Source organism: Elephas maximus, chromosome 16 (assembly GCF_024166365.1).
Source record: "Elephas maximus indicus isolate mEleMax1 chromosome 16, mEleMax1 primary haplotype, whole genome shotgun sequence".
Taxonomy (NCBI): domain Eukaryota; kingdom Metazoa; phylum Chordata; class Mammalia; order Proboscidea; family Elephantidae; genus Elephas; species Elephas maximus.
Genome location: NC_064834.1, coordinates 1534300 through 1561900, shown reverse-complemented (window position 1 = coordinate 1561900; position 27601 = coordinate 1534300). Strand labels below are relative to the sequence as shown.

The 27601-nt window shown below is 40.6% G+C and overlaps 1 protein-coding gene across 5 annotated transcripts in view; it reads right to left on the bottom strand.

Annotated features, from left to right (window-relative positions):
* MAPK8 (mitogen-activated protein kinase 8) overlaps window positions 1-27601 on the bottom strand; it is an 88349-nt gene that overhangs the window by 46371 nt on the left and 14377 nt on the right. The window lies entirely within an intron of this gene.

The following is a 27601-nucleotide window of genomic DNA, read 5'->3' as shown; positions in this document are numbered from 1 at the left end:
TGTTGGCAAAGAATATTGAATATACCATGGACTGCCAAAAGAACGAACAAATCCGTCTTAGAAGAAGTGCAGCCAGAATGCTCCTTAGAAGCAAGGATGGTGAGACTGCGTCTTACATGCTTTGGACATATTGTCAGGAGGGATGAGTCCCTGGAGAAGGACATCATGCTTGGCAGAGTACAGGGTCAGCGGAAAAGAGGAAGACCCTCACCGAGGTGGACTGACACAGCGGCTGCAACAATGAGCTCAAGCATAACAAAGGATCGGGCAGTGTTTCGTTCTGTTGTGCACAGGGTTGCTACAAGTCGGAGACGACCCGACGGCACCTAATAACAACAAGCCAGAAGAACAAACAAATCTGTCTTGGAAGAAGTACAGCCAGAATTCTCCTTAGAAGCAAGGATGGCGAGACTTTGTCTCACGTACTTTAGACATGTTATCAGAAGGGACCAGTCCCTGAAGAAGGGCATCAAGTTTGATAAAGTAAAGGGTTGGTGAAAAAAGGGAAGACCCTCAATGAGATGGACTGACACAGTGGCTGCAACAATGGGCTCAAACCTACCAACTCTGAGGACAGCACAGGACTGAATTAGGGTTTTGTTCCACTGTACACAGGGTCACTGTGAGTCAGAACAGACCCAATAGCACCTAACGACAACATTAGAGAGTACTGAAATCTTAATTTTTGTGGGAAATTAACTTTCATTCAAAGTTAATTAATATTCTCATTCTAAGTGTCAACTAGAAGGAACAACAAAGTAACAGACTTGGAAGTTGATTGGCACATACCACCTCTACCTACCAAATAAAGGGATCACAATGCTTTCACTGTAACAGACAGAGGCCTTTTATCCCCTCGCTCCCAAAAACATCCTGGTATAACGTGTGTGTTGAGGATGCAATGGCTGAAGGGCCCGGGAGCAGGGTAGGAAACCAGAAGACCACGAGATGAGAGAGCATTTAGAACATCAGGCTAGGAAACACAAAACGTATCCTGTTCTAAGCTGTTTGGGACACCAGCAGTATAAACTAAGTGTCATGGATTGAGTTGTGTCCCCCCAAAAATATGTGTCAACTTGGTTAGGTCGTGTGTGGTTGTCCTCCATTTTGTGATTTTCCTATGTGTTATAAATTATAACCTCTGTGGTTAAAAGGATAGGGTGGGGCTGTTTAACACCACACTTACTCAGGTCACCTCCCTGATCCAATGTAAAGGGAGTTTCCCGGGGTCCCTGTGCCTGAGAAACTCCTCGACCATGGGAAGAATGAGGACAAGGACCTTCCTCCAGAGCCGAAAGACAAAGAAAGCCTTCCCCTGGAGCTAACACCCTGAATTTGGACTTGTAACCTACCAGACTGTGAGAGAATAAATTTCTTTGTTAAAGCCAACCACTTGTGGTATTTCTGTTACAGCAGTACTAGATGACTAAGACACTAAGTTCTGACCATAGTTCTTTACCATCTGTCAAATTAAGAGTGAAGGCAGTTGTCTTCTAACCATTTAAGTATTGGTTATTTAAAAGTCTGTTACCCATCCCTACTAGCTGAAAATACACACAAGATTGTTCTACATACTCTTCTCCCCCCAGTAAACCATGAAACCAATTAAGTCTAAAGAACTGCTGGGTTTTTTTTGTTTGTTTGTTTAAGGTGTGCATGTGATCATAAGGCGGTGCAAACTGTAAAGTGCTCAACTACCAACCAAAAGCTTGGCATTTTGATCCCACTGAGAGGTGTCTCGAGGTCAGGCCTAGCAATCTGCTTCTGAAAGGTCACGGCCTTGAAAACCCTATGGAGCAGTTCTACTACGCTCATGTGGGTTCACCATGAGTGTAAATCAACCCTACGCCAACTACCAAGACAATATTAACATTAAAAAAATTATTGAAAAAACTTATATTAAAAAACTGCAAAGGATTAATTCAATAAATATTTATTAAGTGTCTACCCAGGAGCCCTGGTGGCACACTGGTTAAGAGCTCGGCTGCTAACCAAAAGGTTGTGAGTTCAAATCCACTAGCAGTTCCTTGGAAACCCTAAGAGGCAGTTCTACTCTGTCCTATGGAGTGGCTATGAGTCAGAATCAACTTGATGGCAACAAGATTTTTTTAACGTGCGTCCGACAGTGTTTTGTGCCCATAGACGGTTGTGAACTATGGTAAGGAGCTGGAAACTAATCCAGTAGGATGTAAGTCACTAGAAGGTGGAGAACAAGAGAGTGCAGTGATCAGATCCCTAGCTGTGATGTGGAGATTATTCTGCAGGAAGGAGGGGATGCAAAAGTAGAAAGAGTAAAACCAAAAAGCTATTGCATACATCCAGATGAGAGAGGTAAAATTCATGAGGGTTCTAAGATCTGATAGAATTAAAATTTTTTTTTAAATGTATAAACAGTGTAAGTTTCAAAATAAAATAAAAGATAAATATAATGAAAGCAGTTCAGGAGTCAGATAAATGACTAGATAAATTAAAGGCTCAGAGAAATATTTCCAAAATCAATAACTGAACTAGTCATGTAATCCTCCAGAGAGGCAGAAAGGCAGAATTTTTTGAAACGACATGCTTCATAAAATCTACCTGTATGGACAGAGTCCAGGTTTAAAGAAATGAGTTCTGGTAATTTAACTACTCAGCTACATTCATGGGATGATAAATGCGATTATTCGTTATCCAAACCAATCTTCTACCTTACCTTGAATTCTCTCTTCCCTATTACAGTAGGCAAACAAGAGGCAAGAGAAGTGGGAAGGGAAAGAGAGGGAAGGGTTGGGTATCGCCCTTCATTAAATATTCTACATATTTATCCTGGCAACTGGCTTGCTCAGGCATGGAGGCGGTAACAATTACCTCGGGAATCTGAGCATACCTCAGTGGCTAAGCACAGGTGACAGTACTCTCACCCGCTGGAAGGTTAAACAGGCTTCTACTCAAGTAGTCAAACTATGACATTACATTTCCTAAGCCTACGTGACCACGACATATGTCGGTTTGTCTGCTGTGGTGGCTTCTGTGTTGCTGTGATGCTGGAAGCTATGCCACTGGCATTTCAGATTCCAGCAGGGTCACCCATGGTCGATAGGTTTCAGCGGAGCTTCCAGACTAACACAGACTAGGAAGAAAGACTTGGTGGTCTACTTCTGAAAAAACTGGCCCGTGAAAACCTTATGAATAGCAGGAGAACACTGTCTGATACAGTGCCAGAGATGAGCCCCTTGGGTTGGAAGGCACTCAAAATACAACTGAGAAGAGCTACCTCCTCAAAGTCGAGTTGACCTTAATGACGTGGATGGAGTCAAGCTTTTGGAATCTTCACTTGCTGATGCGGAACGACCTAAAATGAGAAGAAACAGCTGCAAACCTCCCTTAATAATTGCAACATGGAATGTACAAAGTATGAATCTAGGAAATTTGGAAGTTGTCAAAGATGAGATAGAACGGATAAAGATTGATATCCTAGGCATTAGTGAGCTGAAATGGACTGTAAAAAAGCAAAATTTTGCTGAAGATCATTCAAAAGCAGTTGCAGCACTATATCGAAAGGGAACTACCAGAAATTCAAGCCTGATTCAGAAGACGACGTGGAATGAGGGATATAACTGCAGACACCTGATGGATCTTGGGTGAAAGCAGAGAATACCAGAAAGACGTTTACTTGGGTCTTACTATGGTAAGGCATTCAGCTGTGCGGATCATAATAAACTACGGATAACACTGCAAAGAATGGGATTCCAGAACAGTTAATTGTGTTCACGCAGAACCTGTACATACACCAAGAGGCAGTTGTTAGAATAGAACAAGGGGATATCGCATGGTTTAAAATCAGGAAAGGTATGTCTCAGGGCTGAATCCTTTCACCATACTTATTCAATCCATATGCTGAGCAAATAATATGAGAAGCTGGACTACATGAAGAAGAACATGGCATCAGGAGTGGAGGAAGACTCACTCACAATCTGCAATATGCAGATGATACAACCTTGCTTGCATAAAGAAAAGAGGACTTGAAGCACTTACTGATGAAGATCAAAGACCACAGCCTTCAGTATGATGACACCTCAACATAAAAAAACAAAAACCCTCACAATGGACCAATAAGCCACATCATGATAAACGGAGAAAAGATTGAAGTTGTCAAGGATTTCATTTTACGTGGATCCACAATCAACACCCACAGAAGCAGCAGTCAAGAAATCAAATGACCTATTGCACTGGACAAATCTGCTACAATAAGACGTCTGTAAAGTATTAAAATGCAAAGATGTCACTTTGAGGACTAAGGTGCACCTGACCCACGCCATGATGTTTTCAGTCGTCTCATATGCACGTGAAAGCTGCACAACGAATGAGGAAGACCAAAGAAGAATTGACGCCTTTGAATTAAGATGCTGGTGAGGAATACTGAATATATCACGGACTGCCAGAAGAGCGAACAAATCTGTCTTGGAAGAAGTACAGCCAGTATGTTCTTTCGAAGCAAAGATGGCAAGACTTTGTCTCAGATACTTTGGACATGTTATCAGGAGGGATCAATCAATCCCTGCAGAAGGACATTACATTTCGTAAAGTAGAAGGCCAGAGAAACAGAGGAAGACCTTTAACAAGATGGACTGACACACTGGCTACAACACTGGGTTTAAGCATAACAATTCCAAGGATGGTGCAGGACCTGACAGTGTTTCAGTCTGTTTTACATACGGTCCTGTGAGCAGGAACCCACTTGACGGCACCTAACACCAGTAATACGCCTACTGGGATCAGTGGTATTTCCCTCCTTAAGAAAATTAAGAATCAGGCGAGAGAGAGGTACTCAATGTTGCTTCACAGGCATTGACCGAAACAGGTAACAAAAAGACCACGTTTCAGAGTTTCTCAAACTGCTGAAAATCAAAGCAAAAGGTGATCCAAGAACATGCACCAAGGCAGGTTTCCCTCTTTCCTAAAAGAATAATGGCGAGGAAAGGCTTCTCCCTATTCTTACAACAGGGTGGCCCAGCAACAGGAGTGGGGACTATGGTGCCCACAGGAAGTCCAAACAAAGCTGTGGCACATTGGCTGAGCAGTGTTAGCCACTACAACTCCCAAGAATCTGTACCGTGGCAGCAGACAGAGGCTGAAAAATAGGCATTCCCAGCCAGCAGTACCTTCCGTGAACCACTCCCATAAGTTGGGGACAAAGGTATCTCTACTCCCTTACACTCAGTTGTGGATTATTTATTGAATACCTGAATCAAGCATTATGCTAGATACTATGACTACAATAAAAGTAGCCCTAGTGAGGCAGGGCCCTATTTACAACAAAGACCCGAAAAACAAGTGAAACAAGTGTATTTATGACAAGCTAGGCAGCTTAAGCATCGAAGGCAAGCTTAGGAAACGACCTGTAGGGCAGGGGGAGGACGAGATGGTTCAGAAGCAGAGAGGAGTTGCTGGACCTGAATCGCGGGGAGCCCTCAGGCACCATTCCCCGAGCCAGGGCGGCAGGCTGGTACTAATGATCGGCCGCAGTTTCCTCAGGCAAAAGCGGCCACCCACGTAGCCTACTCACACATCTGGAACCAGAGGAGAACAACGCTCTTGACAAAAGCTAAGTACTTGTGTATATTTTACCACACCCACAAGCCAACTTTAGCGGCTGAATTCCCTGAGCCAGAGATAGGCCCTGTTGAGCGCTTAGAGCCATCCTCCCTTCCTTGGAGAAGGAAAAAATTTGAACCTGGGGGAAAAGATAATTTGCCACCTCCACTAACCAGGGGAGCTCAGGACAGAATCAGCTCCTGTCCAGGCATAAAAGGTCCCTGGACCTTGAGTAACTCTCCCCTCTGCATGGACCTAAGTGGTGCCCATGGTCTGTCTGCAGAACCTGCCCACCTGTATGCTCTAGGGATTAGGGACACGCTTTCCTCAGAGACACGTGGGGGACGATCCTCAGCAACCTACCTTGTTCAGACTGTGACACCCTGCTGCAACCAGATACGGGTCCCTACACCAATCACCGGTGCCCCTCTAAGACTGTAGGACAGAGCCTGCACCACACACCTGATGATCAGCTACCTGGAAACCTGAGCTGAATTCATACAAGAAAAGCGAATGGACTCCTAGACTGATATACCTGATAACACCTCTAGCCATATGGGGATAGGATGTCAGAGCTCCAAAGGCTAAAATAATCAAGCTAACTCACCCAAGCAACCCACCTGAGCAAATCAAAACAAAACAAAGAAGCTACGATACAGTAAGCAAACATAAAATAAACTAATACAGTAACTTATAGACGGCTCAGAGACAAGAGTCAATATCAAGTCACATAAAGAAAAAGACCATGATTGCCTCAACAAGCTCTCAAAACAAAGAATTAAGGGATCTTCTACTACATGAAAGTGCATTCCAGGAATTACCAGAGGCAGAATAAAAAAGATTAATATACAGAGCCCTTCAAGACAACAGGAAGGAAAAGAGGCAATATGAAGAACAAGCCAAGGAAAACACATTTAAAGCAACTGAAGAAATTAAAAACATTATTCAGGAACATAATGAAAACTTTAATAAGCTCAAAAAATCCCTGGACAGCCATCAGAAATCCAGAAGATGAACAACAAAATTACAGAAGTAGACAACTCAATAGAAAGTCAGGGGAGCAGAATAAAGAAAAGTAGAAGCCAGAATTTCTAAAATGGAAGATAAATCACTTGGCACTAATATATTTGAAGAAAAATCAGATAAAAGAACTTAAAAAAATGAAGACACCTTAAGAATCATCTGGGACTCTAACAAGAGATATAACCTAGGAATGACTGAAGTACCAGAACAGCGAGGGATAACAGAAAATACAGAGAGAATTACTGAAGATCTGTTAGCAGAAAACTTCCCTGATATCATGAAAGATGAGAAGATATCTATCCAAGATGCTCATCAAACTACATATAAGGTAGATTTTAAAAGAAACTCACCAAGACATATAATCAAACTTGCCAAAAGCAAAGATAAACAGAGAATTTTAAGAGCAATTAGGGATAAACGAAGAGTCACCTACAAAGGAAAGTCAGTAGGTACAAGCTCGGACTACTCGACAGAAACCATGCAGGAAAGAAGACAGTGGGATGACTTGTATAAAAAATTGAAGGAAAAAAATTACCAGCCAAGAATCATATATCTAGCAAAACTATCTCTCAAATATGAAGGTGAAATTAGGACATTTCCAGATAAACAGAAGTTTAAGGAATTCATAAAAACTAAACCAAAACTACAAGAAATATTAAAGGGAGTTTTGTGGTTAGAAAATCAATAATATCAGGTATCAACCAAAGACTAGAATACTGGGCAGAGAAATCAGATGTCAACCCAGACAAGGAAATCAAAAAAATAAATCAAGATAAAAAAACGCTCAGAACTCCTAGGAAAACAGTGATGTCATTACATAAAAGAAGACAACATTAAAACAAGAAAGATGGACTAAAAAATGTAGTCATAGATCTTCCATACAGAGAGGAAGATATGGTGATACAAAGAAATAAAAGTTAGGTTTAAATTTAGAAAAACAGGGTAAATAATAAGGTAACCACAAAGGAGACAAACTACCCCACACATCAAAATAAAATACAAGAAAAAATAGAGACAAAATTAACAACAAATATGAGGAAAGGACAATATATAATCTATTCAGCACATAAAATTAAGTGGGAAAAAGAAACTGTCAACAACACACAAAAAAAGACATCAAAATGATAGCAATAAATTCATACCTATCCATAATTATGCTGAATGGAAATGGACTAAATGCACCAATAAAGACACAGAGAGTGATAGAATGGACTTAAAAACACGATCCGTCTCTATGCTGCCTAAAAGAGACACACTTTAGGCTTAGAAACGCAAACAAACTGAAATTCTAAGGACGGGAAAAAATATATTAAGCAAAAAACAATCAAAAAAGAGCAGGAGTGGCAATATTAATTTCTGACAAAACAGACTTTAAAGAGAAACCCATCAGAAAGGATAAGGAAGACACTATATAATGATTAAAGGGACAATATACCAAGAAGATATAACCATATTGAATATTTATACTCCCAATGACAGGGTTGCAAGATAGATAAAACAAACTCTATCAGCATTGAAAAGTGAGATAGACAGTGCCACAATAATAGTAGAAGGCTACAACACATCACTTTGGGTGAAGGACAGGACATGCAGAAAGAAGCTCAATAAACACATGGAAGATCTAAATGCCACAATCAACCAACTTGACCTCATAGACATATACAGAACACTCCACCCAACAGCAGCCAAGTATACTTTCTTTTCTAGTGCACATGGAACATTCATAAAGCAAGCCTTAGCAGAATCCAAAACATTGAAATATTACAAAGCATCTTCTCTGACCATAAGGCCATAGAAGTGGAAATCAATAAAAGAAAAAGTAGGAAAAAGAAATCAAACACTTGTACACTGAACAATACCCTCCTCAAAAAAGACTGGATTAAAGAAGACATTAAGGATGGAATAAAGAAATTCATAGAATCCAATGAAAATTAAAATGCTTCCTATCAGAACCTTTGGGACACAGCGAAAGCAGTGCTCACAGGTCAATTTATATCAATAAATGCACATACACAAGAAGAAAGCGCCAAAATTAAAGAATTATCCGTATACCTTGAACAAATAGAAAGAGAGCAACAAAAGAAACCCTCAGGCACCAGAAGAAAACAAATAATAAAAATTAGAGCAGAACTAAATGAAATACAAAACAGAAAAATTAACAAGGCCAAAAGCTGCTACTTTGAAAAATATCAACAAAACTCATAAACCATTGGCCAAACTGACAAAAGAAAAACAGGAGAGGAAGCAAATAACCTGAATAAGAAATGAGAAGGGCGATATTACAACAGACCCAACTAAAATTAAATGAATCATTTCAGATTACTATGAAAAACTGTAGTCCAACAAATTCGAATACCTAGAAGAAATGGATGAATTCCTAGAAACACACTACCTACCTAAACTACCACAAACAGAGGTAGAACAACTACATAGACCCATAACAAAAGAAGAGATTAAAAAGGTAATCAAAAAACTCCCAATAAAAAAAAGCCTTGGCCAGGAAGGCTTCACTGTAGACTTCTACCAAACATTCAGAAAAGAGTTAACACCAGTACTACTAAAAGTACTTCAGAGCATAGAAAAGGATGGAATACTCCCAAACTCATTCTATAAAGCCACCATATCCCTGATAAGAAAACCAGGTAAAGACACCACTAAAAAAGAAAATTACAGGCCTATATCCCTCATGAACTTAGATGTAAAAATCCTCAACAAAATTCTAGCCAATAGAATTCAACAACATATCAAAAAAATAATTCACCATGACCAAGTGGGATTCATACCAGGTATGCAGGGATGGTTCAACATTAGGAAAACAATTAGTGTAATTCATCATATAAATAAAAGACAAGAACCACATGATTTTATCAATTGATGCAGAAAAAGCATTTGACAAAGTTCAACACCCATTCATGATAAAAACTCTCAGCAAAACAGGAATAGAAGGAAAATTCCTCAACATGATAAAGGGCATTCATACAAAGCCAACAGCCAAGATTATCCTAAATGGAGAGAGCCTGAAACCATCCCCCTTGAGGTCTGGTGATGCCCTTTATCACCGCTCTTATTCAACATTGGGCTGGAGATCCTAGCCAGAGCAATTAGGCTATGAAGAAATAAAGGGCGTCCAGATTGGCAAGGAAGAAGTAAAAGTATCTCCATTTGCAGATGACAGGATCTTATACAGAAAACCCTAAGGAACCATCAAGAAAACTACTGAAACTAATACAAGAGTTCAGCAGAGTACGGGGATACAAGATAAGCATACAAAAATGAGATGGATTCCTCTACACCAACAAAAAGAACATCAAAGAGGAAATCACCAAATCAATACCATTTATAGTAGCCCCCAAGAAGATAAAATACATAGGAATAAATCTAACAAATCTTACCAGAGATGTAAAATACTTACACAAAGAAAACTACAAAACACTTCTGCAAGAAACCAAAAGAGACCTACATAAGTGGAAAAACATACCTTGCTCATGGATAGGAAGACTTAACATTATAAAAATGTCTATTCTACCAAAAGCCATATATGGATTTAACACAATTCCAATCCAAATTCCAACGACACTCTTTAGTGACATGGAAAAACAAATCACTAACTTCAAATGGGAGGAAAAGAGGCTCCAGATAAGTGAAGCATTACTGAAAAAGAAGAACAAAGTGGGAGGCCGCACTCTACCTGATTTCAGAGCCTATTATACCCGCAACAGTAGTCAAAACAACCTGGTAGTGGTACAACAGATACACAGACCAATGGAACAGAATTGAGAATCCAGATATAAATCCATCCATATATGAGCAGCTGATATTTCACAAAGGCTCCAAAACGGTTAAACAGGAGAAGACAGACTATTTTAACAAATGGTGCTGGCATAACTGGAAAAACATCTGCAAAAAAATGGAACAAGACCCACACCTCACTCCATGCACAAAAACGAGCTCAAAATGGATCCAAGACCTAAATATAAAACCTAAAACGATAAAGATCATGGAAGAAAAAACAGGGACAATGTTAGGAACCCTAATACATGGCATAAACAGTATGTAAAACATTACTAACAATGCAAAAGAAAAACTAGATAACTGGGAGCTCCCATAAATGAAACACCTTTGCTCACCCAAAGACTTTACCAAAAGAGTAAAATGATTACCTACAGACTGGGAAAAAGTTTTTAGCTATGACATTTCTCATCAGAGCCTGATCTCTAAAATCTACATGATACTGCAAAAACTCAACTACAAAAAGACAAATAACTCAATTAAAAAATAGGCAAAAAATATGAACAGACACTTCACTAAAGAAGACATTCAGGTAGCTAAGAGATACATGAGGAAATGCTCACAATCATTAGCCATTAGAGAAATGCAAATCAGAACTACAATGAGATTCCATCACATCCCAACAAGGCTGGCATTAATCCAAAAAACACAGAACAAGTGTTGGAGAGGCTATGGAGAGATTGGAACACTTATACACTGCTGGTGGGATTGTAAAATGGTACAAACACTTTGGAAATCTATTTGGCACTTCCGTAAAAAGCGAGAAATAGCACTACCATACCATCCAGCAATCCCACTCCTTGGAATATACCCTAAAGAAATAAGAGCCTTTACATGAACAGATATACGCACACCCATGTTCACGGCAGCACTATTTACAATAGCAAAAAGACGGAAGCAACCAAGGTGCCCATCAATGGGTAAATGGATAAACAAATTATGCTATATTCACACAATGGAATATTACACATTGATAAAGAACAGTGGTGAATCTGTGAACTAGTTCATAACATGGAGGAATCTGGAGGGCATTATGCTGAGTGAAATTAGTCAGCAGCAAAACAACAAATATTGTATAGGACCACTATTATAAAAACTGGAGGAATAGTTTAAACAGAGAGGAAAATGTTCCTTGATGGTTACAAGAAGGAAGAGGGAGGGAGGGAGAAAGGTATTCACTAATTAGATAGTAGATATGAACTACTTTAGGTGAAGGGAAAGACAACACACAGTGGAGGCATGGTCAGCACAACTGCACTAAACCAAAAGCAATGAAGTTTCCTGAATAAACTGAATGCTTTCAAGGCCAGTGTAGCAGGAGTGGGGGTTTGGGGACAATGGTTTCAGGGGACATCTAAGTCAATTGGCATAATAAAATCTATTAAGAAAACATTCTGCATCCCTCTTCAGAGAGTGGCATCTGGGGTCTTAAATGCTAGCAAGCACCCATCTAAGATGCATCAATTGGTCTCAACCCACCTGGAGCAAAGGAGAATGAAGAACACCAAGGACACAAGGTAACTACGTGTCCAAGAAACAGAAAGGGCCACATAAACCAGAGACTACATCAGCCTGAGACCAGAAGACCTAGATGGTGCTCCGCTATAACCGATGACTGCCCTGACAGGGAACATAACAGAGAACCCCTGAGGGAACAGAAGAGCAGTGGGATGCAGACCCCAAATTCTCGTCAAAAGACCAGACTTAATGGTCTGCCTGAGACTAGAAGGACCCGGGTGGTCATGGCCCCCAGACCTTCTGTTGGCCCAGGACAGGAACCATTCCCAAAGCCAACTCTTCAGACAGGGATTGGACTGGACAATGGAGTAGAAAAAGATACTGGTGAAGAATGAGCTTCTTGGATCAAGTAGACTGTTGAGATTATACTGGCATCTCCTATCTGGAGGGGAGATGAGAGGGCAGAGGAGGTCAGAAGCTGACAGAGTGGATATGAAAAGAGAGTGGAGGGAAGCAGCAGGCTGTCTCATCAGGGGGAGAGGACTTAGGAAGATGTAGCAAGGTGTATATAAATTTTTGTCTTAGAGAATGACTTGATTTGTAAACTTCACTTAGAGCATGATACAAATTAAAAAAAAAAAAAAAGATAAATCCAGTCCTTTAAGAAGCCTAGGAACTCATGCTGGATAAATAAAAGGAAATCTTCACTTAGGCTTGTTATAGTGGAACAGCAGAATATCAGAGCCAAGAAAAAGACCTGAAAGGTACCTGAAGAGGTAAGACAAATTTATCTTCAAAGGAATGTTGTTCTTTCTGTTGCTGTTGGGTGCCGTTGAGTCCGTTCCAACTCATAGCGACCCTATGCACAACAGAACGAAACATTGCCCGGTCCTGCGCCATCCTTATAATCGTTGTTATGCTTGAGCTCATCGTTGCAGCCACTGTGTCAATCCATCTCGTTGAGGGTCTTCCTCTTTTACGCTGACCCTGTACTCTGCCAAGCATGTCCTTCTCCAGGGACTGATCCCTCCTGACAACACGTCCAAAGTATGTGAGACGCAGTCTCGCCATCCTTGCTTCTAAGGAGCATTCTGGACGCACTTCTCCCAAGACAGATTTGTTCGTTCTTTTGGCAGTCCATGGTATATTCAATATTCTTCGCCAACACCACAATTCAAAGGCGACAACTCTTCTTCGGTCTTCCTTATTCATTGTCCAGGTTTCACATGCATATGATGCGACTGAAAATACCATGGCTTGGGTCAAGTGCACCTTAGTCTTTCGGTGACTTCTTTGCTCTTCAACACTTTGAAGAGGTCCTTTGGAGCAGATTTGCCCAATGCAATGTGTGTTTTGATTTCTTGACTGCTGCTTCCATGGCCGTTGATTGTGGATCCAAGTAAGATGAAATCCTTGACAACTTCAATCTTTTCTCCATTTATCATGCTATTGCTCACTGGTCCAGTTGTGAGGATTTTTGTTTTCTTTATGTTTAGGTGGAATCCATACTGAAGGTTGTGGTCTTTGATCTTCATTAGTAAGTGCTTCAAGTCCTCTTCACTTTCAGCAAGCAAGGTTGTGTCATCTGCATATCGCAGGTTGTTAATGAGTCTTCCTCCAATCCTGATGCCCCGTTCTTCTTCATATAGTCCAGCTTCTCGGATTATTTGTTCAGCATACAGATTAAATAGGTATGGTGAAAGAATACAACCCTGACACACACCTTTCCCGACCTAAACCAATCAGTATCCCCTTGTTCTGTCCGAACAACTGCCTCTTGATCTATGTAAAGGTTCCTCATGAGCACAATTAAGCATTCTGGAATTCCCATTCTTTGCAATGTTATCCATAGTTTGTTATGATCCACACAGTCAAATGCTTTTCCATAGTCAATAAAACACAGGTAAACATCCTTCTGGTATTCTTTGCTTTCAACCAGGATCCATCTGACATCAGAATGATATCCCTGGTTCCACTTCCTCTTCTGAAACCAGCCTGAATTTCTGGCAGTTCCCTGCTGATATACTGCTGCAGCCATTTTTGAATGATCTTCAGCAAAATTTTCCTTGTGTGTGATATTAATGATATTGTTCTATAAGTTCCACATTTGCTTGGATCACCTTTCTTGGGAATAGGCATAAATATGGATCTCTTCCAGTCAGTTGGCCAGGAAGCTGTCTTCCATATTTCTTGGCATAGACGAGTAAGCACCTCCAGCACTCATCTGTTTGTTGAAACATCTCAATTGATATTCCATCAGTTCTTGGAGCCTTGTTTTTCGCCAATGCCTTCAGGGAAGCTTGGACTTCTTCCTTCAGTACCATCGGTTCCTGATCATATGCTACCTCTTGAAATGGTTGAATATCAACTAATTCTTTTTGATATAATGACTCTGTGTATTCCTTCCATCTTCTTTTGATGCTTTTTTGTATCGTCTAATATGTTCCCCATGGAATCCTTCACTATTGCAACTTGAGGCTTGAAGTTTTTTTTCAGTTCTTTCAGCTTGAGATACGCTGAGCGTGTTCTTCCTTTTTGGTTTTCCATCTCTTTGCACATGTCATTATAATACTTTACTTTGTCTTCTCGAGAGGCCCTCTGAAATCTTCTGCGCAGTTCTTTTACTTCATTAGTTCTTCCTTTTGCTTTAGCTGCTCGACGCTCAAGAACAAGTTTCAGAGTCTCCTCTGACATCCACCTTGGTCTTTTCTTTCTTTCCTGTCTTTTCAGTGACTTCTTGCTTTCTTCATGGATCACGTCCTTGACGTCATTCCACAATTCGTCTGGTCTGCGGTCACTAGTGTTCAATGCATCAAATCTATTCTTCAGAGGGTCTCTAAATTCAGGGGGGGATATACTGAAGGTCATATTTTGGCTCTCGTGGACTTGCTCTGATTTTCTTCAGTTTCAGCTGGAACTTGCATATGAGCGATTGATGGTCTGTTCCACAGTCGGCCCCTGGTCTTGCTCTGACTGATGATATTGAGCTTTTCCACGTCTTTTTCTACAGATGTAGTCGATTTGATTTCTGTGTGTTCCATCTGGCGAGGTCCATGTGTATAGTCGCCGTTTTATGTCGGTGAAAGAAGGTATCTGCAATGAAGAAGTCGTTGGTCTTGCAAAATTCCATCACTCTATCTCCGGCATTGTTTCTATCACCAAGGCCATATTTTCCAACTACTGATCCTTCTTCTTTGTTTCCAACTTTCGCATTCCAATCACCAGTAATTATCAATGCATCTTGACTGCATGTTTGGTCAATTTCAGACTGCAGCAGCTGATAAAAATCTTCTGTTTCTTCATCTTTGGCCCTAGTGGTTGGTGCGTAAATTTGAATAATAGTCGTATTAACTGGTCTTCCTTGTAGGCGTATGGATATTATCCTATTACAGACAGCGTTGTACTTCAGGATAGATCTTGAAACGTTCTTTTTGACAATGAATGCAACACCATTCGTCTTCGAGTATCTTTCCCAGCATAGTAGACAATATGATTGTCTGATCCAAAATGGCCAATACCAGCCCATTTCAGCTCACTGATGCCTAGGATATTGATGTTTATGCGTTCCATTTCATTTTTGACAATTTTCAATTTTCCTAGATTCATACTTCGTACATTCCAGGTTCCGGTTATTAATGGATGTTTGCAGCTGTTTCTTCTCATTTTGAGTCATGCCACATCAGCAAATGAAGGTCCCGAAAGCTTTACTCCATCCACATCATTAAGGTCGACTCTACTGTGAGGATGCAGCTCTTCCCCAGTCATCTTTTCAGTGCCTTCCAACCTGGGGGGCTCATCTTCCAGCACTATACCAGACAATGTTCCACTGCTATTCATAAGGTTTTCACTGGCTAATGCTTTTCAGAAGTAGACTGCTGGGTCCTTCTTCCTAGTCTTAGTCTGGAAGCTCAGCTGAAACCTGTCCTCCATGGGTGACCCTGCTGGTACCTGAATACCGGTGGCATAGCTTCCAGCATCACAGCAACACACAAGCCCCCACAGTACGACAAACTGACAGACACATGGGGGTTCAAAGGAATAACACCCAGAAGACAGTGGAATGTTATCTTAACTAACATAAACAGCAAAAAAATTCTGTGTAACGAGGGAAAAAGAAATAGGAAGGGAAAATTCAGACATTTCAGATAAACAATACTGAGAGCATTTGCCATGAGCAAGTCTTCACCAAAGGAAATTCAGAAGAATGTACTCTAGGCAGGAGATTGATTCCCAGATGGAAGTTCTGAAATGCAAGAAGGAATAAAAAGTACAAAAAAAGTAAATAGCTTAGTAAAGCTAAACAAATGATGATTTTTATCAAATGGTAACCATGTCTCATGGGCTCTCAATAAATGAAATAGAATTCACATACAGCCACGCGCTGCATGATGTCCGTTGGGGCAATGTCCAACCACATATATGACCACAGTCTCCTAAGGTTGTAACATACTTCAGAAATCCCCATCGGGGAACTGGACATAGAGGGCGTAACTGGAGGTAGTGAATGTAACAGCTTCGCACACACACTACACATATAATACAAAGCGACTGTACTGCCAGGCATATAATAGTACAGTATATAACCTGTAAAAAAAAAAAATACATATGTTTTAATAGTCTTAATAAATGGCTATGTTGCTGGTTTATGTGTGTACGGTACTTTCTATCATTATTTTAATGTGAACGTCCCCTACTTACAAAAAAAAAAAGTTTACTGTATAATAGTGTAATTATGCTTTGACTTATAGGCCACAGCATCTAGTCACGTGTATCACATGTGTCATGAGTGTTGTGGCGTTATTTCTCTGTTTAATTTTCTTTAGAAAATATTACCGTGAAGTGCATCATGGCTCCCAAACGCAGTAAAACCAGTGCTAGTGATAGGAGAAGGGAGAAGCAAAACAGAAGTATCGATTTGGAAGTGAAACAAAAGGTTATTAAAAAACAAAAAGGTGAAAAATTAGTGAATGCTATTGCTCGAAATTTAGGCATGTTCATACAACATCCAAATCACATAACGCCCTACTTCACAGAACTTATCACAAACAGTAAGCAACACATGACTATATATGCCAATGACAGCATATAAATCAGGAGAAGAATGAATGTAGTTAGTACTCTCACGTACTTGTCAATGAGGAGAGTAAAAATACTTTTCAGAACTGCAAATCATGTAAGACTCAGCTGGTTGTTCCAAATTCTTAGCGGTGATCTTGTCTACACATTCACTCCAACAAAGATAATCAGCATATATGTTACAATAAATGATAGCAGTTAAGAATATAGAAATAGAAAGTATAACTTCTGAAATAACATGAGGCTAAAAAAGGAATAGTGCTAAATCAGTATAAAAGAAGCACAAGCAGAAAACAAATATTAATTTGCAGAATAAGTAGAAAACAAATAAAAAGTATATAATTCCAAATATACCAGTTAACTACATTGAATGTAAAATAGGTTAAAAAGAAAAAAATAGGTTAAGCTCCTGTTAATTAATACCGTCAGGATTAATTTTTAAAAATCTCATTATATACTGTTTAAAAAATACTGTAGAAAAAGATGAAAGTAAGACAATGGAAAAAGATACACAAATACTAATACAGTTTTTTTCTGGGAGCCCTTGTGGCACAGTGGTTAAGAGGGTAGCTGCTAACCAAAAGGTTGGCAGTTGGAATCCACCAGGCGCTGCCTATGGGGCAGTTCTACCTCACCATATAGGGTCGCGATGAGTTGGAATCAACTTGACAGCAATGTTTTTTTTTTTCTTTTAAATGTAGATTTTTAACACAAAAAACTTAATTATAAATGAATAAGTCATTTCACATTGCTGTTGCTGCTGTTGTTAGGTGCTGTTGAGTCAGTTCTGACTCACAGCAACCCCTTGCACAAAAGAATGAAACACTGCCTGGTCCTGCACCATCCTCACAATCTTTGCTATGCTTGAGCCCTCTGTTGCAGTCACTGTGTCAATCCATCTCATTAAGGGTCTTCCTCTTTTTCACCGACCCTCCACTTTACCAAGCATGATGTCCTTCTCCAGCAACTGGTCCCTCCTAATGATATGCCCAAAGTACATGAGACAGTCTCTCCATCCTTGCTTCTAAGGAGCACTCTGGCTGTACTTCCAAGACAGATTTGCTCGTTCTGGCAGTCCAACGTATATTAAAATATTCTTCACCAACACCACAATTCGAAGGTGTCAATTCTTCTTCGGTCTTCCTTATTCACTGTCCAGCTTTCACATGCATACAAGGCAAGTAAAAATACCATGGCTCGGATCAGGTGCACCTTAGTCCTCAAAGTGGCATCTTTGCTTTTTAACACTTTAAAGAGGTCTTTTGCAGCACACTCATTCAATGCAATAGGTCTTTTGATTTCCTGACTGCTGCTTCCGTTAGTGTTGATTGTGGATCCAAGTAAAATCCTTGACAACTTCAATCTTTTCTGTTTATCATGATGATGCTTACTGATCCAGTTGTGAGGATTTCTATTTTATATTGAGGTACAGTCCATAAGGAAGGCTGTAGTTTCTGATCTTCATCAGTAAGTGCTGCAAGTCCTCTTCACTTACAGCAAGCAAGGTTATCTGCATAACGCAGGTTGTTAATGAGTCTTCCTCCAATCCTGACGCTGCATTCTTCTTCATATAGTCCAGCTTCTTGGATTATGTGCTCAGCATACACACTGAATAAGTATGATGAGAGGACACAATCCTGATGTATACCTTTCCTGATTTTAAACCGTGCAATACCCCCTTATTCTATCTGAACGACTGCTTCTTGGACTGCCTCTTGGTCTATACACAGGTTCCTCACAAGCACAATTAAGCGCCCCGGATTTTCCATTCTTTACAGTGTCATCCATCATTTGTTATGATTCACACAGTTGAATGACTTTGCATAGTCAATAAAACACAGGTAAACATCTTTCTGGTATTCTCTGCTTTAAGCCAACATCCATTTGGTATCAGTAATGATATCCCTTTTTCCGTGTCCTCTTCTGAATCTGGCTTGAACTTCTGGCAGTTCCCTGTTAATGCACTGCTACAACAGCTTTTGAATGATCTTCGGCAAAATTTTACTTGAGTGTGATATTAATGAAATTAATCCATAATTTCCACATTCTGTTAGATTACCTTTCTTTGAAATGAGCACAAATATGTATCTCCTCCAGTGAGTTGGCCAGCAAGCGGTCTTCCAAATTTCTTGACATAGATGAGTGAGCACCTCCAGCTCTGTATCCGTTTGTTGAAACATCTAAATTGGTATTCTGTCATTCCCTGGAGCCTGGATTTTTCGTCATTCCCTTCAGTGCAGCTTGGACTTCTTCCTTCAATACCATTGGTTCTTGATCATATGCTACCACCTGAAATGGTGGAATGTCGAACAGTTCTTTTTGGTACAATGCTTCCTGCGTCATTCAGTGTCTTACCCATAGAATTCTTCAATATTGCAATTCAAGGCTTGAATTTTTTCTTCAGGTCTTTCAGCTGGAGAAATGCCAAGCATGTTCTTCCCTTTTGGTCTTCTAACTCCAGGTCTTTGCACATTTCATTATAATACTTTACTCCATCTTCTCAAGCCACCCAGTCCAAAGTATGTAAGACGCAGTCTCGCCATCCTTGCTTCTAAGGAGCATTCTGGTTGCACTTCTTCCAAGACAGAAGGATGGCAAGACTGCATCTCACATACTTTGAGCATGTTATCAGTAGGGACCAGTCCCTGGATTAGGACAGCATGCCAGGTGAGGTAGATGGTCAGTGAAAAAGAGGAAGACCCTTACGAAGATGGATTGATACAGTGGCTGCAACAATGAGCTCAAACACAGCAATGACTGTGAGGATGGCACAGGACTGGGCAATGGTATGTTTTGTTGTGCACAGGGTTGCTATGAGTTGGAATTGAAACTAACAATAACTCTGACCACCACATTCAATCCTTCTAGTTCACTTACTCACCTCCCTTCCAGCTACAATTCTAATTTAAACTTCTGATATATTGATCCTACACCTCCTTACTATCTGTCAGCACCCTTCACCACTTTCTTGTCCATGTTAGATTTCAGGAGTCATCATCACTCCCCTAAGCACTCCCTTTCAGAAGCCCTCATTTTCCTTGTCCCATTTTCCTTCTTAAACTCACTTGGCAAAAGCCCATCCTGGATGCATCCAATGGTCTGCCTTATCTGTACTTATAATCAGTAAAAAAAAAAAAAAAAAAAAAGCCTGAGGTGGGTCACGAAAACCAGGCTCGCTGATTATCACTTTAAATTTAAGGTTTCAAACCTTAAATGAACAATCAATGCTTCTTGGTAAATTGCTTCAAACTTCCCACACTCACATTCCCTCTGCCCGTACCAATCTCATATTTCATTGCGAGAACAAACTGGGGGAGAAGAAACCAAGAGAATAAACCCTCATCGTTCCATCACCAAACTTCCTTGCAAGAACACACATCTTTTCGGCATTCCCTTCTGTTCTGATGGGAGACACCTCCCACCTCTAACAGAAGCCAATTTCTCAACCTGTGCTCTGCATCCCCTTTTCTGCATATTCTCACTTTTACTCCCTGACTCTCTGAACCTCACATTGTCCTTTGACTACCAATACTTTTCTCTGTTCCACTTCACAGTCGAGCTTGAAAAAGTTGTCTATACACACTGGGTCTGTAATTCCTGGAAATATAACTTAGACTTCATCCAAGTATCTTCAATCAACTACCCCCGTAATTTCATAAGGATGAGCTACTTCAAACCCAGTAGCCAAATCAAACTTGCCTTCTTACGCCACCTCCATGCTTTCCCAACCTGTCATTTTAACTATGTAAGACAAAGAGATTATTTGATAAATGATGCTGCAACAACTGGATGGTCATCTGGGGGGATAAAAAAAGGTTAGATGCAGACATAATATCTTACCCCAGAATAAATTCCAAATGGGTAAAAGAATTAAATATAAAAGGAGAATAAGAATAACAAAGAAACCATAGAAATATTAGAAAAATAACATTCGGGGACTCTTACATTATCTTGAACTGGTGAAAGCCTTTGCTCACTATGACATACGACCTACAAGACCATAAAAGAAAGATGGATAACCTCAACTATGGGGGGGAGGGGAAGAAGCTCACATGGCAAAGACCACCATAAACAATAATCAAATTACAAAATCAAACAGCAAATTGGAAAATAATGCTCCTAAAGAACAGCACAGAACTAATTTTCCTAAGAAGCCCTCGTGGCGCAGTGGTGAAGAGCTATGGCTAGCTGCTAACCAAAAGGTCGGTAGTTTGAATCCATCAGTCACTCCTTAGAAACCCTATTGGACAGTTCTACTCTGTTCTATACGGTTGCTATGAGTCTGAATTGACCCGACGGCAACTGGTTTGGTTTTGGTAATTTCCCTAACACAGAAATAAATCCTATAAGCCTACGAAAATAGGCAACAAAGCAATAGAGAAATAGACAAGAATATGGACGGTTCACAATAAAGAAATACAAAAAGCCCTTAAAAGATGAAAGATGTTTCATCTCATTCATAAGAGAAATGCAAGTTAAAACTATGCTGAGTTACCGTTTTTCACTTATCAGATTGACAAATACCAAAAAGTCTGATAAAATGCTGGTTGGTAGCCTTTACCAGACTTGGCTACCACCACCAACTGCTCTGACAAAAACCCGTAAACCCGTTGCCGTCGAGTCAGGCCCGACTCACAGTGACCCTATAAGGACAGAGCAGAACTGCCCCATACGGCTTCCAAGGAGTGCCTGGTGGATTCGAACGGCCGACCTTTTGGTTAGCAGCCGTAGCTCTTAACCACTACGCTACCAGGCTATCCACTGCTCTGACAAGGATCACAATACAGGGTCCTGGACAAAGCTGGAGAAGAACGTAGAACAAAATTCTAATACACAAAAGACCAGACTTACTGGTCTGACAGACGAGAAACCCCGAGAGTGTGGCCCCAGACACCCTTTCAACTCAGTACTGAAGTCACTGCTGAGGTTCACCCTTCAGCCAAAGATTACACAGGTCCAGAAAACAAAACGAGACTAAATGGCCACACCAGCCCATGAGCAAGGACAAGAAGACAGGAGGGGACAGGAAACCTGTAAATGGGGAACCCATGGTCAAGAAGGGGAGCGTGTGGACATGTCGTGGAGTTGGGAACCAATGTCACAAAATAATATATATATTAATTTTTAAACAAGAAAATAATTTGCTCTGTAAACCTTCATCTAAAGTACAATTAAAAAAATGTTGGCTGGTTAGGCCATGAGGAAAGAAGCAGGCATCCTTACATAGTGCTGGTAGGAATATAAGTTGGAACAACCTTTACAGAAGGCACTCTGGCATTATCTATTAAAATTACAAATGCACATACACTCTCACTTAGCAATTCCACTTCTGGAAATGTAACCTAAACGTTTCTGTACAAGTGTGAAATTATGTAAGTACAAAGTAAATCCACTGTAGCATGGCTTTTGACAGCAGAAGACTGAAAAACCTAAATGTACATCAAAAAGAGTAGTTAAATTATGTTACTTCTATATAATTGAATACCATGAAGCTGTTAAGAACAAAAAAAAAAAGGATAAGCATACTATTTATGTACTGACATGACACAAGTAAAATGCTGTCGAGTTGTTTCCAACTTGTAGCGACCCTATGTACAACAGAACTGAACGCTGTCCGGTCCTGCACTATCCTCATAATCGTTATGCTTGAGCCCATTGCTGCAGCCACTGTGCCAATCCATCTCACTCAGGGTCTTCATCTTCTTCGCTGACCCTCTACTCTACCAAGTCCTTCTCCAGGGACTGGTCCCTCCTGATAACATGCCCAAAGTATGTGAAATAAAGTCTCGCCGTCCTTGCTTCTAAGGAGCATTCTGATTGTGCTTCTTCCCAGACAGATTTATTAGTTCTTCTGGAAGTCCATAATATATTCAATATTCTCTGTCAACACCCCAATTCAAAGGTGTGAATTTTTCTTCGGTCTTCCTTATTCATAGTACAGTTTTCGCATTCACACGAAGCGATGGAAAACACTATGCATACGACCCGATTGAAAACACCACCTTAGTCTTCAAGGTGACATCTTTGCTTTTTAACACTTCAAAAAGATCTTTTGCAGTGGATTTTCCCAATGCAATGCACCTTTTGATTCCTTGACTGCTGCTTCCATGGGTGTTGATTTTGGATCCAAGTAAAATGAAACCCTTGACAACTTTAATCTTTCCTCTGTTTATCACTTTGTTGCTTATTGGTGCAGTTGTGAGGATTTTTGTTTTCTTTATGTTGAGGTGTAATCCATACTGATCTTCATCAGTAAGTGCTTCAAGTCCTCTTCACTTTCAGCAAGGAAGGCTGTGTCATCTGCATAACACAGGTTGTTTATGAGTCTTCCTCCAATCCTGATGCCCCGTTCTTCTTCATATAGCCCAGTTTCTCAGATTATCTGCTCAGCATACAGATCGAATAAGTATGGTGAAAGGATACAACCTTGAAGCACACCTTTTCTGTCTTTAAGCCACGCAGTATCCCCTTGTTCTGTTCGAACAATTGCCTCTTGATCCATGTACAAGTTTCTCATGAGCACAATTAAGTGTTGTAAATTTCCCATTCTTCGCAATGTTATCCATAATTTGGTATGAAACACAGTCAAACGTTTCTGCATTGTCAATAAAACAAAGGTAAACAATTTTCTGGTACTCTCATTCAGCCAGGATCCATCTGACATCTGCAATATCCTTGGTTCCACACCCTCTTCCAAAGCCAGCTTGAATTTCTGGCAGTTCCCTGTCGATGGACTGCTGCAGCCGCTTCTGAAGGATCTTCAGCAAAATGTTACTTGCATGTAATATTAATGATATTGTTCAGTAATTTCCGCGTTAACTACATAGTTAAGCAAAATAAATAAACGGCAATGTGTATGGCATGCTACCATTTACAGATACAAAAAAAAAAAAAAAACAAAACCCAGTGCCGTCGAGTCGTTTCCAATGCACAGCGACCCTATAGGACAGAGCAGAACTGCCCCACAGAGTTTCCAAGGAGCGCCTGGCAGATACGAATTGCCGACCCTTTGGTTAGCAGCCATAGCACTTAACCACTACACCACCAGGGTTTCCCCATTTACAGATACAGGATATATATTGTATATCTAATACATATGTACGTAAGACCCACAATTCCTTATCAACAATTCCAAAATCCATAAAGCTCTGAAAAATAAAAGCTGTTGATAAGTTTAGTACAAACCCATTTGGTAGCAAAACCTGACAAGAATTGACATAACACTATAATCTTTATCCTACTTAATGCACTGTTTACACTTTTTGATACAAAAACATTAATGTATTTGATTATGGGATACTACCCTACAAGGGACTTTGGATAACACAGCGGATACACTATATTATTTTTCCACAACACAAAAAACAAAACTTACTTCTGAATACATCTGGACCAAGGGTTCTGGTTCTGGACAAGGGACTGCAGATCTGCTGTTGCTGTTAGGTGCCATTCAGTCAATTCTGACTGGTCACAGCCCTGGGTGCAGAGCAGTACCGCTCCATAGGATTTTTAGTCGCAGGCCTGTCTTCCAAGGTTCGAACCGTCAACCTTTCAGCCAGTAGTCAAGTGCCTAACAATGTGTACCACCCAGAGACTCCAAAAAATCAGTTGTTATCAAGTGGACTTGATCCAAATCATGGCAACCCCATGTGTGTTAAAGAACTGTGCCCCATAAGGTTTTCAATCACTGATTTTTCAGATCACCGTGCCCTTTCTTCCGAGGCATCTCTAGGTAGACTCAACCCTCCAACCATTTGGTTAGCAGCCAAAAAGAGTGTTAACTGTTTGCACTACCCAACGACTCCCCAGGACAAATCACTGGGCAACTGTTGTTATTATTATTTCTCATTGAGTCTATTCGGACTCACGGTGACCCGATGTATGCAGAGTAGAACTGCTCCACAGAGTTTTCAAGGCTGTGACCTTTCAGAAGCAGATCCCCCCAGGTCTTTCTTCTGGGCTATCTCTAGGTGGGTTCGAATCGTCTTTCTTCTGGGCTATCTCTAAGTGGGTTCGAATCGTCTTTCTTCTGGGCTATCTCTAGGTGGGTTCGAATCGTCTTTCTTCCAGGGTATCTCTAGGTGGGTTCGAATCGTCTTTCTTCCGGGGTATCTCTAGGTAGGTTCGAACCGTCTTTCTTCTGGGCTATCTCTAGGAGGGTTCGAATCGTCTTTCTTCTGGGCTATCTCCAGGTGGTTTCAAACCGTCTTTCTTCTGGGCTATCCCTAGGTGGGTTCGAACCGTCTTTCTTCTGGGCTATCTCTAGGTGGGTTCGAACCATCTTTCTTCTGGGCTATCTCTAGGTGGGTTCGAGTCGTCTTCCTTCTGGGCTATCTCTAGGTGGGTTCGAATCGTCTTTCTTCCAGGGTATCTCTAGGTGGGTTCGAATCGTCTTTCTTCCGGGGTATCTTTAGGTGGGTTCAAATCGTCTTTCTTCCAGGGTATCTCTAGGTGGGTTCGAACCGTCTTTCTTCCGGGGTATCTCTAGGTGGGTTCAAACCATCTTTCTTCCAGGGTATCTGGGTTCAAATCACCTACATTTCAGCTAGTAGTTGAGTGCTCCACCATTTGCACCACCCAGGGACTTCTGCATATCTGTACTTTCTTGCAAATACATAAACTCTTTGGAAGGATTCACAAGAAACTTAACACTGTTTACAGGTAGAGGAACTGGGTGGCTGAAGGGAGTGGACAGGACATTTTTTACTGTCTACCTTTTTAAATCTTTGGCATTTTGAATCAAAGTGAATGCACTACTTAGTCAAAACATAAATGAAATAAAATCTCTACGAACTTCTAAATTCTTAATTCTTAGTTCAAAAGTAACAAAGAAAGCTAGAAGCTTTGGTTTTTGTTTTGCTAGAAAGTGATGCTTTCTCAAGTCCCAGGAAAGTTACATAGTGAAACCTGTGAGAGCCAGAACTCGACGGGACTGCCTGGTTTCTCAAGTTTTCCACCTTTGGTAGGGTGTGGTCTTATTTTAGTGGAAAATATTTGTGTTTTCCTTCTCTGACAGGTTTCCGACTTGCACAGGTTCTGGCTTTCCCAGAATTTGCTGTATAACAGAAGCTTTCTTTTATCTCACCTTTGGTTGACCTGAATGGAATCTACATCAGAACTGCTCTTTGGAACAATTCAGGGAATGGTGAGCTTCCACTCAATTAACCAAAAAAAAAAAACAAAACCCGTACCCTCGAGTCAATTCCAACTCATAGCGACCTTATAGGACAGAGTAGAACTGCCCCCCATAGAGTTTCCTAGGAGTGCCTGGCAGATTCCAGCTGCCAAATCTTTGGTTAGCAGCTGTAGCAGCACTTAACCACTAAGCCACTCAACAGCTCTTAGGAAACAACTTCCCAATGTTTCTGATATGTCTTGCCCAGCAAAGCAGGTGTGCTTGGCTGCTCTTCCTTCGTAGTGTCCCCAATGATATGATGGCTTTAAGCCTCTCAGCAACAGAAAGCACTAAAGCCCAAACTTCTCAGTAGTGAAAAAAGATTTAAGAAGTGCTCCTCTGAGATTTAGTCTTAAGTTTTCAGTATTTCAATACGGAAAGGCTTGAAGATTCTAGTTCTTGAGTAGACCCTTTTCTACTATTTGCTTCTCATAATTTTCATATACTTATTTTGGAACCCTGTCATGTTATAAAATGGATTTGAGATGCCTACAAAGTCTGCTTTTTCTTGCAATTTGGATTTTGACTAATCTGTACTACACTCACAACTCTACCCAGAAATTTGCAGACAAGACATCTTGCTTTATACAGCTTATCTAGTGAGTGTGACTATAATTATTTGGGTATATTTTTTTAAATGCCCCAATATTCAGTTCTCAGGCCCGATGACAGAAGAAATACCCAATTAAATGCCTAATGATATTTGCGTCCTTACACTTATACTCACCCTTATCTTCCATTATACTCAAATTATAAAAGGTAGAAAGTGACTCAATACAACTTGGAGCATCAGGAGAAGGGGTCGGCTAAGGGAAGTCTGAATTATAATACCATTCGGCAGTTAGATCTGTTTTGTAAGAAAGCTCCTAAGTGGGATGCGGTACCTTATGTTCAAATGTTCATGACTCTATTATAATCAGGGATTACAACAACAATGCAAATTGATAGCTCCAGTTAATCAGAAGTCTAAACAAGTTCTCGAGGCAAAAGCGTCCGAGGTTGTGTCAAGATCATCACCCCCATTGTCATGGACTGAATTATGTCCCCCCAAAAATCTATCAGTTTGGTTAGGCCATGTGTGGCTGTCCCCCATTTTGTGATTTTCCTATGTGTTATAAATTAAAATCTTTGCCTGTGGTTAAAAGGATTAGGCTGGGATCATAACACCACCCTTACCCAGGTCATCTCCCTGATCCAAGGTAAACGGAGCTTCCCTGGGGTGTGGCCTGTACCACCTTTTATCTCTCAAGAGATAAAAACAAAAGGGAAGCTAGCAGAGAGTTGGGGACCTCATACCACAAAGAAAGCAGCACCAGGAGCAGAGCGCGTCCTTTGGATCCGGGGTCCCTGCACCTGAAAAGCTCCTCGACCACGGAAGATTGAGGACAAGGACCTTCTTTCAGAGATGACACAGAGAGAAAGCCGTTCCCTGGAGCCAGTACCCTGAATTTGGACTTTTAGCCTACTCTACCTTGAGGAAATAAATTTCTCTTTGTTAAAGCCATC